The following is a 10577-nucleotide window of genomic DNA, read 5'->3' on the forward strand; positions in this document are numbered from 1 at the left end:
GTCCTTCACTTCACTTCATTGTACTACTGCCTTGTGGGCGCCCTGCCGACATGGGTAACCTCAGCAACAGCGTGGGCAATATTATAAAATTCAGCCTGTGTACAGACTCAACGCTCCCTATCTCACGGATGAATTCGCAACGCCTCAGTCTTTCGCTGTTAACGAAACGCTGTCGCGTAGAAACGAGACCCGAGTGCAAGCTTGCTTGTAACGCGAAACCAACCAAGGCAACCTCGTAGAAAACGGAACAGGCGAGCGGAAAAAAAACGCGCCAGGGGAATGCTTACTTCCGTCTGAATGCGACCGCTCAAGGTGACCTTCCTTGAGGGCTTCGTTTCAAGCCCGTGTGCAATTGTAATATACTACGCGCATTTCCTTCATTTCTTTTTATTTACCGCAAGGCCCACTGAAAATTTTGATACGGCACAGGCCGGGACGGATCGCAACGTGTCGAATCGACCGGTAGAATTAGGTAGCATGCCCCATGTACGAAGACGAGCAACATAGAAGTGAATGACAAAATAAATATAGAAAACGCTGCACACTCCTTCCAACCGGAAACATAGAGGGGAGAAAGATCGCCATCTGAAACACAGGCATTGTAAAAAAAAGAAAAAAAAAAGTGCTACCTCATCATCTTTACCATTACCGTGTGTGTGTATGTATATATGCATGTGTGTGTGTGTGTGTTTGTGTATTTATATATATATATATATATATATATATATATATATATATATATATATATATATATATATATATATATACGCACACATGCTAGCATAGCTTAAACGCAGCTGGAAAGCTCAGCCTTGCACAAGAACCACCCCCTGTCGCAAACCCCTTTGAAACATTCAAATGCCAAACACGAGTAGAGCGAGGTCGTTCGAACCTGGCGCCAAAACGCATTGGCGCCATCTGTGTACGGAACTAGGAAAACCTGCGGACTTTGCAATACAGAAAGAAAGGTAGATGGCGCGAGCTAACGCTCCATTGCATACTAAGAACGAGAGTTAGTGAATAATGGCAGAAACGTCTTGGGAAGAGAAAAAAAAAAAAAACACGCAAAAGTTGTTGGCTTGTGCAAGCACTCTATGTTACAGCGATTAAAGAGCATAGCATCTTCTACAACAGCAGCTACAAAAAGAAGAAGAACGTGAGAGAGGGAGAGAGACAGGCGTGTTTCTTTGGAATGCAGAGCATGCAGCACATACTATAAAGTGCCAAAGAGACGGGGAAAGCAGATGGCGCGAAGGTGTATGTCCTCAAAGCTTGAAAGCAATTTCTAAATTACATGTACCGAAGTCCACCTACTCTCATCAGGTTGCTCCCGCCTCCAGTTGCGTTTAAAGTGAAATTACAGTCGCCTCAAAGGCAGACAGAGAGAGAGTGAAAATAGGTACACTTGCTTCGCGCAGCTGCAGCCGTTCAAATTTTACAGCAAGAGCACTCCCGAAGCAACAAAGTCCGCTGCCGCCTGGGCGCAATGCGCTCGCTTCAGTAAATTGCCGTGCTGGCCTCGGCAACCAAGAGGTGTAGTGCGGCAGACTGCTGCATTGTAGCACACCGCAAACCGTGCAGACGTAAGCGATCGCCTCGACATCGCTGCGAGCGCTCGAAGAGACAAAGTCCGAAACCACGTGTGCCGGGGCGGTGCGAGCGCGACGCCTTTGACGCAACTTTTGCGTACAAGCCGCCGCACCGCCACGACGGAATCGCTGGCATCCCGCACGCAGCTGCATTGTGTCACGCCGGCAATCGTTGAAACACCACGCAGTCGTCGGCGTCGGCCCCGACATGGTTGCGAGCGCTGGAAGAGACAAAGTCCGAAACCGCGTGTGCCGGGGCGGCGCGAGCGCGACGCCTTTGACGCAACTTTTGCGTACAAGCCGCCGCACGGACACGACGGAGCCGGTGTCACCCTGCAGAGGGCTGCACTATAGCACGCCGGGAACCGGCAAAGAACCGCGCAGACGTCGTCGTTGGCCGCGGCGTTGCCGCGAGCACGCGAAGAGACAAAGTCCGAAAGGACGTCAGCCGGGGCGTCGAGCACGCCGCCCGCACTGTTCGCACGCGTGCTCGGAAATGGCGAAGGGGCCGCGCTAGCGTGCCTTGAATCGGTGAGCGGCGGTACCGCGGCGATCGCCAGAGCTCGAATCCGCCCTGCAAAAGCCAAATATTGGCGCTCGGCTCGGCGCAGTACGCCGCCGCGTCGCACGAGTACGGCCCCATGGAGGTCTGGGCACTTATCGCTGCTACTGTAAGGGGCCGTACGGCCCCGGCCGACATTGTACCGTAGTGCGATTTTCGGCTTGCGCGTGCTCGTGGCGTAGTCCGCGCACCGTTCCGACGTCGACAATCGTGCCCACGACTACGCGAGCGCTGGAAGAGACAAAGTCCGAAACCGCGTGTGCCGGGGCGGCGCGAGCGCGACGCCTTTGACGCAACTTTTGCGTACAAGCCGCCGCACGGACACGACGGAGCCGGTGTCGCCCTGCAGAGGGCTGCACTATAGCACGCCGGGAACCGGCAAAGAACCGCGCAGACGTCGTCGTTGGCCGCGGCGTTGCCGCGAGCACGCGAAGAGACAAAGTCCGAAACGACGTCAGCCGGGGCGTCGAGCACGCCGCCCGCACTGTTCGCACGCGTGCTCGGAAATGGCGAAGGGGCCGCGCTAGCGTGCCTTGAATCGGTGAGCGGCGGTACCGCGGCGATAGCCAGAGCTCGAATCCGCCCTGCAAAAGCCAAATATTGGCGCTCGGCTCGGCGCAGTACGCCGCCGCGTCGCACGAGTACGGCCCCATGGAGGTCTGGGCACTTATCGCTGCTACTGTAAGGGGCCGTACGGCCCCGGCCGACATTGTACCGTAGTGCGATTTTCGTCTTGCGCGTGCTCGTGGCGGTGTCCGCGCACCGTTCCGACGTCGACAATCGTGCCCACGACTACGCGAGCGCTGGAAGAGACAAAGTCCGAAACCGCGTGTGCCGGGGCGGCGCGAGCGCGACGCCTTTGACGCAACTTTTGCGTACAAGCCGCCGCACGGACACGACGGAATCGCTGGCATCCCGCACGCAGCTGCATTGTGTCACGCCGGCAATCGTTGAAACACCACGCAGTCGTCGGCGTCGGCCCCGACATGGTTGCGAGCGCTGGAAGAGACAAAGTCCGAAACCGCGTGTGCCGGGGCGGCGCGAGCGCGACGCCTTTGACGCAACTTTTGCGTACAAGCCGCCGCACGGACACGACGGAGCCGGTGTCGCCCTGCAGAGGGCTGCACTATAGCACGCCGGGAACCGGCAAAGAACCGCGCAGACGTCGTCGTTGGCCGCGGCGTTGCCGCGAGCACGCGAAGAGACAAAGTCCGAAACGACGTCAGCCGGGGCGTCGAGCACGCCGCCCGCACTGTTCGCACGCGTGCTCGGAAATGGCGAAGGGGCCGCGCTAGCGTGCCTTGAATCGGTGAGCGGCGGTACCGCGGCGATCGCCAGAGCTCGAATCCGCCCTGCAAAAGCCAAATATTGGCGCTCGGCTCGGCGCAGTACGCCGCCGCGTCGCACGAGTACGGCCCCATGGAGGTCTGGGCACTTATCGCTGCTACTGTAAGGGGCCGTACGGCCCCGGCCGACATTGTACCGTAGTGCGATTTTCGTCTTGCGCGTGCTCGTGGCGGTGTCCGCGCACCGTTGCGACGTCGACAATCGTGCCCACGACTACGCGAGCGCTGGAAGAGACAAAGTCCGAAACCGCGTGTGCCGGGGCGGCGCGAGCGCGACGCCTTTGACGCAACTTTTGCGTACAAGCCGCCGCACGGCCACGACGGAGCCGGTGTCACCCTGCAGAGGGCTGCACTGTAGCACGCCGGGAACCGGCAAAGAACCGCGCAGACGTCGTCGTTGGCCGCGGCGTTGCCGCGAGCACGCGAAGAGACAAAGTCCGAAACGACGTCAGCCGGGGCGTCGAGCACGCCGCCCGCACTGTTCGCACGCGTGCTCGGAAATGGCGAAGGGGCCGCGCTAGCGTGCCTTGAATCGGTGAGCGGCGGTACCGCGGCGATCGCCAGAGCTCGAATCCGCCCTGCAAAAGCCAAATATTGGCGCTCGGCTCGGCGCAGTACGCCGCCGCGTCGCACGAGTACGGCCCCATGGAGGTCTGGGCACTTATCGCTGCTACTGTAAGGGGCCGTACGGCCCCGGCCGACATTGTACCGTAGTGCGATTTTCGTCTTGCGCGTGCTCGTGGCGGTGTCCGCGCACCGTTGCGACGTCGACAATCGTGCCCACGACTACGCGAGCGCTGGAAGAGACAAAGTCCGAAACCGCGTGTGCCGGGGCGGCGCGAGCGCGACGCCTTTGACGCAACTTTTGCGTACAAGCCGCCGCACGGCCACGACGGAGCCGGTGTCACCCTGCAGAGGGCTGCACTGTAGCACGCCGGGAACCGGCAAAGAACCGCGCAGACGTCGTCGTTGGCCGCGGCGTTGCCGCGAGCACGCGAAGAGACAAAGTCCGAAACGACGTCAGCCGGGGCGTCGAGCACGCCGCCCGCACTGTTCGCACTCGTGCTCGGAAATGGCGAAGGGGCCGTGCTAGCGTGCCTCGAATCGATCGGCCGGGGGCCCCGTAGGGCGACAGACAGGCAATTGTGCAGGAAACCGTACTGGCCATTGGCGAGAAATTGCCGTTCGCGCATTCGGTGGACGCGCTGCGCTTTCACGACTTCGGCATTGTGCTGCCGACGTAAGCTTTCAATCTTGCTCGCGGCGTTACGAGGCGGCACGATTTTCGCCAAACGCTCGTCGAAAGTGGCACGAGTACGGCCCCATGGAGGTCTGGGTACTTATCGCTGCTATTATATGGGGGTCCCAGAGAGCAGTCGCCCCCAAAGCGACCTGGGTGTTTGATATGCGGCGGGCTTCGTGCCCGTCAAGCGTGTCCCCGGTATCGCTCCCGTGGATCCCACAGCTGACGTCTGCAGCCTCATCCGCTTGATGCGTTAGGGGCTGGTTGTCGGACGACGCTTTTTCCACGATATCGAAGTGTGTTCCGCATCGTCCTCGGACGAATCAAATACGAAAGCGCCGAAGGCGCGGGCGTGACCCGTCGCCTAGCGGCTTTGCCGTCTCGGCTACGTTGCAAGTGTCGGTCGGTCCACCAGTGCTGCGGGCTCGAGAGAAACCGCAAGCCGCGATCGAGTCGACACAACCGGTCTATCGAGAATGTTGCGTGCTTCTTGCCGCGTGGCGATACCCGGCCCTGCGGGGAGGGCGCCGTTGCGAGCTCGAACGCCGTCGTCTCGGACTGTGCAAAGTGCTACCCTTTGCGAGAACGAAGCGTGTTGGGGCGCCTGAAGGTGGCCTCGGCATCGCAAAAACGGCGTCCGGCCTGCTTGAAAGGCTGGACGCGCAGTTGAACGATTACCTGGTTGATCCTGCCAGTAATCATATGCTTGTCTCAAAGATTAAGCCATGCATGTCTAAGTACATGCCGAAATAAGGCGAAACCGCGAATGGCTCATTAAATCAGTTATGGTTCCTTAGATCGTTTCTTCCTACTTGGATAACTGTGGCAATTCTAGAGCTAATACATGCAGTGAGCCTGAAGCCCTTTGGGCGACGGGTGCTTTTATTAGACCAAGATCGATCGGGTTTCGGCCCGTATTGTGTGGTGACTCTGGATAACTTTGTGCTGATCGCATGGCCACGAGCCGGCGACGTTTCTTTCAAGTGTCTGCCTTATCAACTTTCGATGGTAGGTTACTTGCTTACCATGGTTGTTACGGGTAACGGAGAATCAGGGTTCGATTCCGGAGAGGGAGCCTGAGAAACGGCTACCACATCCAAGGAAGGCAGCAGGCGCGCAAATTACCCACTCCCGGCACGGGGAGGTAGTGACGAAAAATAACAATACGGGACTCTTTTGAGGCCCCGTAATTGAAATGAGTACACTCTAAATCCTTTAACGAGGATCAATTGGAGGGCAAGTCTGGTGCCAGCAGCCGCGGTAATTCCAGCTCCAATAGCGTATACTAAAGCTGCTGCGGTTAAAAAGCTCGTAGTTGGATCTCAGTTCCAGACGAGTAGTGCATCTACCCGATGCGACGGCTCGGACTGAACATCATGCCGGTCCTTTCTTGGTGCACTTCATTGTGTGCCTCGAGAAGGCCGGTGCTTTTACTTTGAAAAAATTAGAGTGCTCAACGCAGGCGAGTCGCCTGAATAAACTTGCATGGAATAATAGAACAAGACCTCGTTTCTGTTCTGTTGGTTTTTGGAATACGAGGTAATGATTAAGAGGGACAGACGGGGGCATTCGTATTGCGGCGCTAGAGGTGAAATTCTTGGACCGTCGCAAGACGAACTACTGCGAAAGCATTTGCCAAGAATGTTTTCTTTGATCAAGAACGAAAGTCAGAGGTTCGAAGGCGATCAGATACCGCCCTAGTTCTGACCATAAACGATGCCAACCAGCGATCCGCCTGAGTTACTCAAATGACTCGGCGGGCAGCTTCCGGGAAACCAAAGTGTTTGGGTTCCGGGGGAAGTATGGTTGCAAAGCTGAAACTTAAAGGAATTGACGGAAGGGCACCACCAGGAGTGGAGCCTGCGGCTTAATTTGACTCAACACGGGAAAACTTACCCGGCCCGGACACTGGGAGGATTGACAGATTGAGAGCTCTTTCTTGATTCGGTGGATGGTGGTGCATGGCCGTTCTTAGTTGGTGGAGCGATTTGTCTGGTTAATTCCGATAACGAACGAGACTCTAGCCTATTAAATAGGTGCGGGGTTCCCAGCACCTTACAACCTTCTTAGAGGGACAAGCGGCTCCTAGCCGCACGAAACAGAGCAATAACAGGTCTGTGATGCCCTTAGATGTCCGGGGCCGCACGCGCGCTACACTGAAGGAAGCAGCGTGTCTTTATCCCTGTCTGAAAAGACTGGGTAACCCGTGGAACTTCTTTCGTGATTGGGATAGGGGCTTGCAATTGTTCCCCTTGAACGAGGAATTCCCAGTAAGCGCGAGTCATAAGCTCGCGTTGATTACGTCCCTGCCCTTTGTACACACCGCCCGTCGCTACTACCGATTGAATGATTTAGTGAGGTCTTCGGACCGATGTCCGGCGCGGCCTTTCGGTTGCGCCGGTCTGTTGGAAAGATGACCAAACTTGATCATTTAGAGGAAGTAAAAGTCGTAACAAGGTTTCCGTAGGTGAACCTGCGGAAGGATCATTACCGGATTGTGAAGGGTGGCGAGCGCCATTGTTTCTACCCCGTGTGGGTGAAGCAGCTCGCTGCGCCCGACGCTTTCCGCCGCTGGCCCCGCTTGGACGCGGGGACGGCTATACCCGAACATGCCGGGGACTGCCTGAATTTTGAGGGGCGCCCCGTGCCAAATTTGTTGCGCCCAGTGGACGCCGGCTGCAACCTTGGACGGTTGGCTTGGCCGCGCCCGCGGGTAGAAACGGCGTAACGCACACTGGGTGGGCTTTCTGTCCGCTTTGGCGCTCTTGCGCGGAATGGGAGTAAGACGACCCGACCTGCTGCTTTGCCCAGTACGAGGGGAACGGCGAAGCGTGCGGTCGGTCAAGGAACTGACGGTCGAGAGCTAATGCCGCTGCCGCTTAGTACACACACGGAACCGTGGTGCGAGCGCTCTCCCGTCCTCCGCGGCAAACGCTGCCGAGTCTGAAAAGTCTGGCGGCTGCCGGTCGCTTCCTGCGGCGAGTATGGAGTAACGACCCGACTTTGTTGCCGCCCAAGTACTAAAGGAACGGTGTGGCGCTCGGTCGGTCATGGAACTGTCGGTATGAGGGTGCGGCTGCCAAGTACGGAAGGAACCGTGGCCTAAAGTGCTCTCCCGTCCTCCGCGGCAAATGCCACCGAGTCCGAAAGGGCCGGAGGCTGCCGGTCGGCTCCTGCTCGTGACGCGCGAGGTGTCGAGATCGCGGTTTAATGCGACGACGTCTGCAGGCTATTCGCCCGCCGCCGAGGGAAAGGCGGCGTTGCTGCGAAGTACCGAAGGAAACGCGGCTTTGCTACGTCGGAAGCGTTCTGCGGTTAGCGGACTTGTGCGCTTTGGGAAGGCGCCGCACGTCGAAAGAGGAAGTACGGACAGACGAGGGACTGTAGTCCCGGATTCGAACGCACTTGCGGCCAGGCCCTTGCTGGCTTCGTCTTCCGCCTCAAGTAGACTTGTTGTGGCGCCGGCGCAGGGAGCCGTCCCTGGCACTGGCCGAGTGGTTTTGGAGAGCTGCGCGAGTACGCGCGCCGGGCTCTTGTCTTTCGTCTCAAGTAGGCTGTTGGATCAACAGCGGTTATGCTGCGGCGATCTGCCGATGCGAAAGTGTGTGTGTGTTTGAGGCCCTTCTATGAACCTACTGCTGACTGAAGCGAAGCACGTCGATGGGGGTGAAGCCCTGCCCGTGGCCGTGTAGCCGTTAAAGACTCCACAGCGGCTTAGCCCTAATCATGGCTCTGTCGCTCTTTGCAATTTTTAGTGGAGCGATGTGAACGTGCACACGAGACACACGGGTCCGGTGGTTGGATGGCAGGTAAAACCGGCTTCGAGTGCGCGCAAACGGCATAAGCTACCTCGAGGGCAAGCGAGGAAGGCGTGGGCGCAAAACACACGCGCGAGTAGCAGGAGTGGAGTGCCATTAGGCTTTCAGCTGCTGAGACGCGGCCGCCGAAAGAGCGAGACTGGAGGAGCGCACGCCGAAAGGCGCTCTTCGAAACCACACACAGGGAGACGCCACGTGCCTAAAACCCTGGTTGTACTGTACTGAATTGAACAAACTATTTTTCACGACTCTAAGCGGTGGATCACTCGGTTCTCGGGTCGATGAAGAACGCAGCCAGCTGCGAGACTTGGTGTGAATTGCAGGACACACTGAGCACTGATTCTTTGAACGCACATTGCGGCCTTGGGTCTTCCCTTGGCTTCGTCTGTCTGAGGGTCGGATCACATATCAAGAGAGACTTCGGCGCACAGGGAACGTGCGTCCGTCGACTCGTTTTGACCGCGTCGGCATCATGGACAGTACGTTGAGCGCTAAAGCCACGCGCCAGCGGCCTCACGAGAGGGAGACGGTGGCAAACCGTTGTGCCAATTCTTCGAAAAGACGGAAACGAGGCATTACTACTGCAGCGTGACGAGTGCGCGCCTCTAGCAAGACCGCCGCAGGATGGAGTCGGATACCTGCAGGGAAAGAGCGGTCCAAGCACGAGGCGCGAACGTCTGTTGCCATGTAGCGCGCACGTTTGCGAGAGAGTCGGAAGCGCACGCTTGCGTGCACGGAAAACGTGGGAATGAAACGCCGGCCGATTCCCGCGCCGTGCGCAAAGCCAGCGCGATCGCAATTTGCGCTGTTTGCCTTCGAAGTACGTCGAGCTCCAGAGCTGGTCGCTCGTTCACGTCACCGCAGTTGTGTGGGCGCCCTTCCGGGCTTCGTCGCAGGAATGGGAATCGGCAGATTCTTGCGAGGAGCGGGGAGGAGAACGGTGGCCCCCGAAAGCGGTTCGACGCGACAGCGCAGTCTGCGAGCGAGAAGAGTCACGGCACGGCGGAGAATTGCCGCGAAACGGAAAATGTCTCCTTCGAGAGCGTGGGTGCCCCGTTGGCCGAGCTGAAGCGTTCCGTCGTAGTCCGCCGTCGGTCCAAGTGCTTCGCAGTCTCTGTCCCCTAAAGACTGGGCCACTCCAGTTGGGGCAGGGGCGACGCTACACGAGACGATGCCTCCCGCCAGGTTTTAGTCGCCCCTGCGGTGCCCGCTGAAGCGGCGCGCTGCTAAGGCGATCTTTGCCTCGGTGGTGTTTGGGCTTCAGACACGGTCGCTTACCACGCAACTGCTCGTGCGCCGCACGCGCGCAGGCGGTTCACCGCCTGCCAGCCTCGTCTATAAGTAGCTCCGTGTTGGGCGAAGGACGTGGTAGGGCGTCGCACTCGGTTGGCGCTGGGTTTTCGAACGTGTCGAGTCCTTTTCGGCATACCGCTCGTATGACGCACGCGCGCAGGCGTTGTGCCGCCTGCCAGCCTCGTCCGTAAGGACGTGGCAGGGCGTCGTACTCGGTCGTGCTGGAATGGGCGAAAGCGATGTATCCGTTGTCGACCTCAGATCAGGCGAGACAACCCGCTGAATTTAAGCATATCACTAAGCGGAGGAAAAGAAACCAACAGGGATTCCCCGAGTAGCTGCGAGCGAAACGGGACCGAGCCCAGCACCGAATCCCCCGTCCTTGCAGGCGGTCGGGAAATGTGGTGTATGGGAGGCGACGTTCTCGGGTGTTTGCGACGGTGCAAGTCCCCCTGACAGGGGCTTGTCCCAGAGTGGGTGCCAGGCCCGTCTCCGCCGTTGCGCGCCCGGGATGAAGCCTCCCGTGAGTCGGGTTGCTTGAGAGTGCAGCCCTAAGTGGGTGGTAAACTCCATCTAAGGCTAAATACGACCGAGAGACCGATAGTTCACAAGTACCGTGAGGGAAAGTTGAAAAGAACTTTGAAGAGAGAGTTCAAGAGTACGTGAAACCGCTTAGAGTAAAACGGGTGGGCCCTCGAAGCTCGAAAGCGGTGGGATTCAGTCTCC

General features: G+C 58.2%; 3 non-coding genes across 3 annotated transcripts in view; all 3 read left to right on the plus strand.

Moving 5' to 3' along the window:
• Window positions 1-5415: 5415 nt before the first annotated feature.
• On the plus strand, window positions 5416-7230 carry LOC140214538 (small subunit ribosomal RNA). Its single transcript, XR_011891475.1, has one exon. It is a non-coding gene; the product is annotated as a small subunit ribosomal RNA (ribosomal RNA).
• Window positions 7231-8804: 1574 nt separating this feature from the next.
• Window positions 8805-8957, plus strand: LOC140214543 (5.8S ribosomal RNA). The gene has a single exon (XR_011891480.1). It is a non-coding gene; the product is annotated as a 5.8S ribosomal RNA (ribosomal RNA).
• A 1146-nt stretch (window positions 8958-10103) lies between these two features.
• Window positions 10104-10577, plus strand: part of LOC140214541 (large subunit ribosomal RNA) — a 3959-nt gene continuing 3485 nt past the window's right edge. The window contains exon 1 of the ribosomal RNA XR_011891478.1: window positions 10104-10577. This exon is cut by the window's right edge and continues 3485 nt beyond it. This is a non-coding gene — a ribosomal RNA (large subunit ribosomal RNA).

The sequence above is a fragment of the Dermacentor andersoni genome, unplaced genomic scaffold (assembly GCF_023375885.2).
Source record: "Dermacentor andersoni unplaced genomic scaffold, qqDerAnde1_hic_scaffold ctg00000462.1, whole genome shotgun sequence".
Lineage (NCBI taxonomy): Eukaryota > Metazoa > Arthropoda > Arachnida > Ixodida > Ixodidae > Dermacentor > Dermacentor andersoni.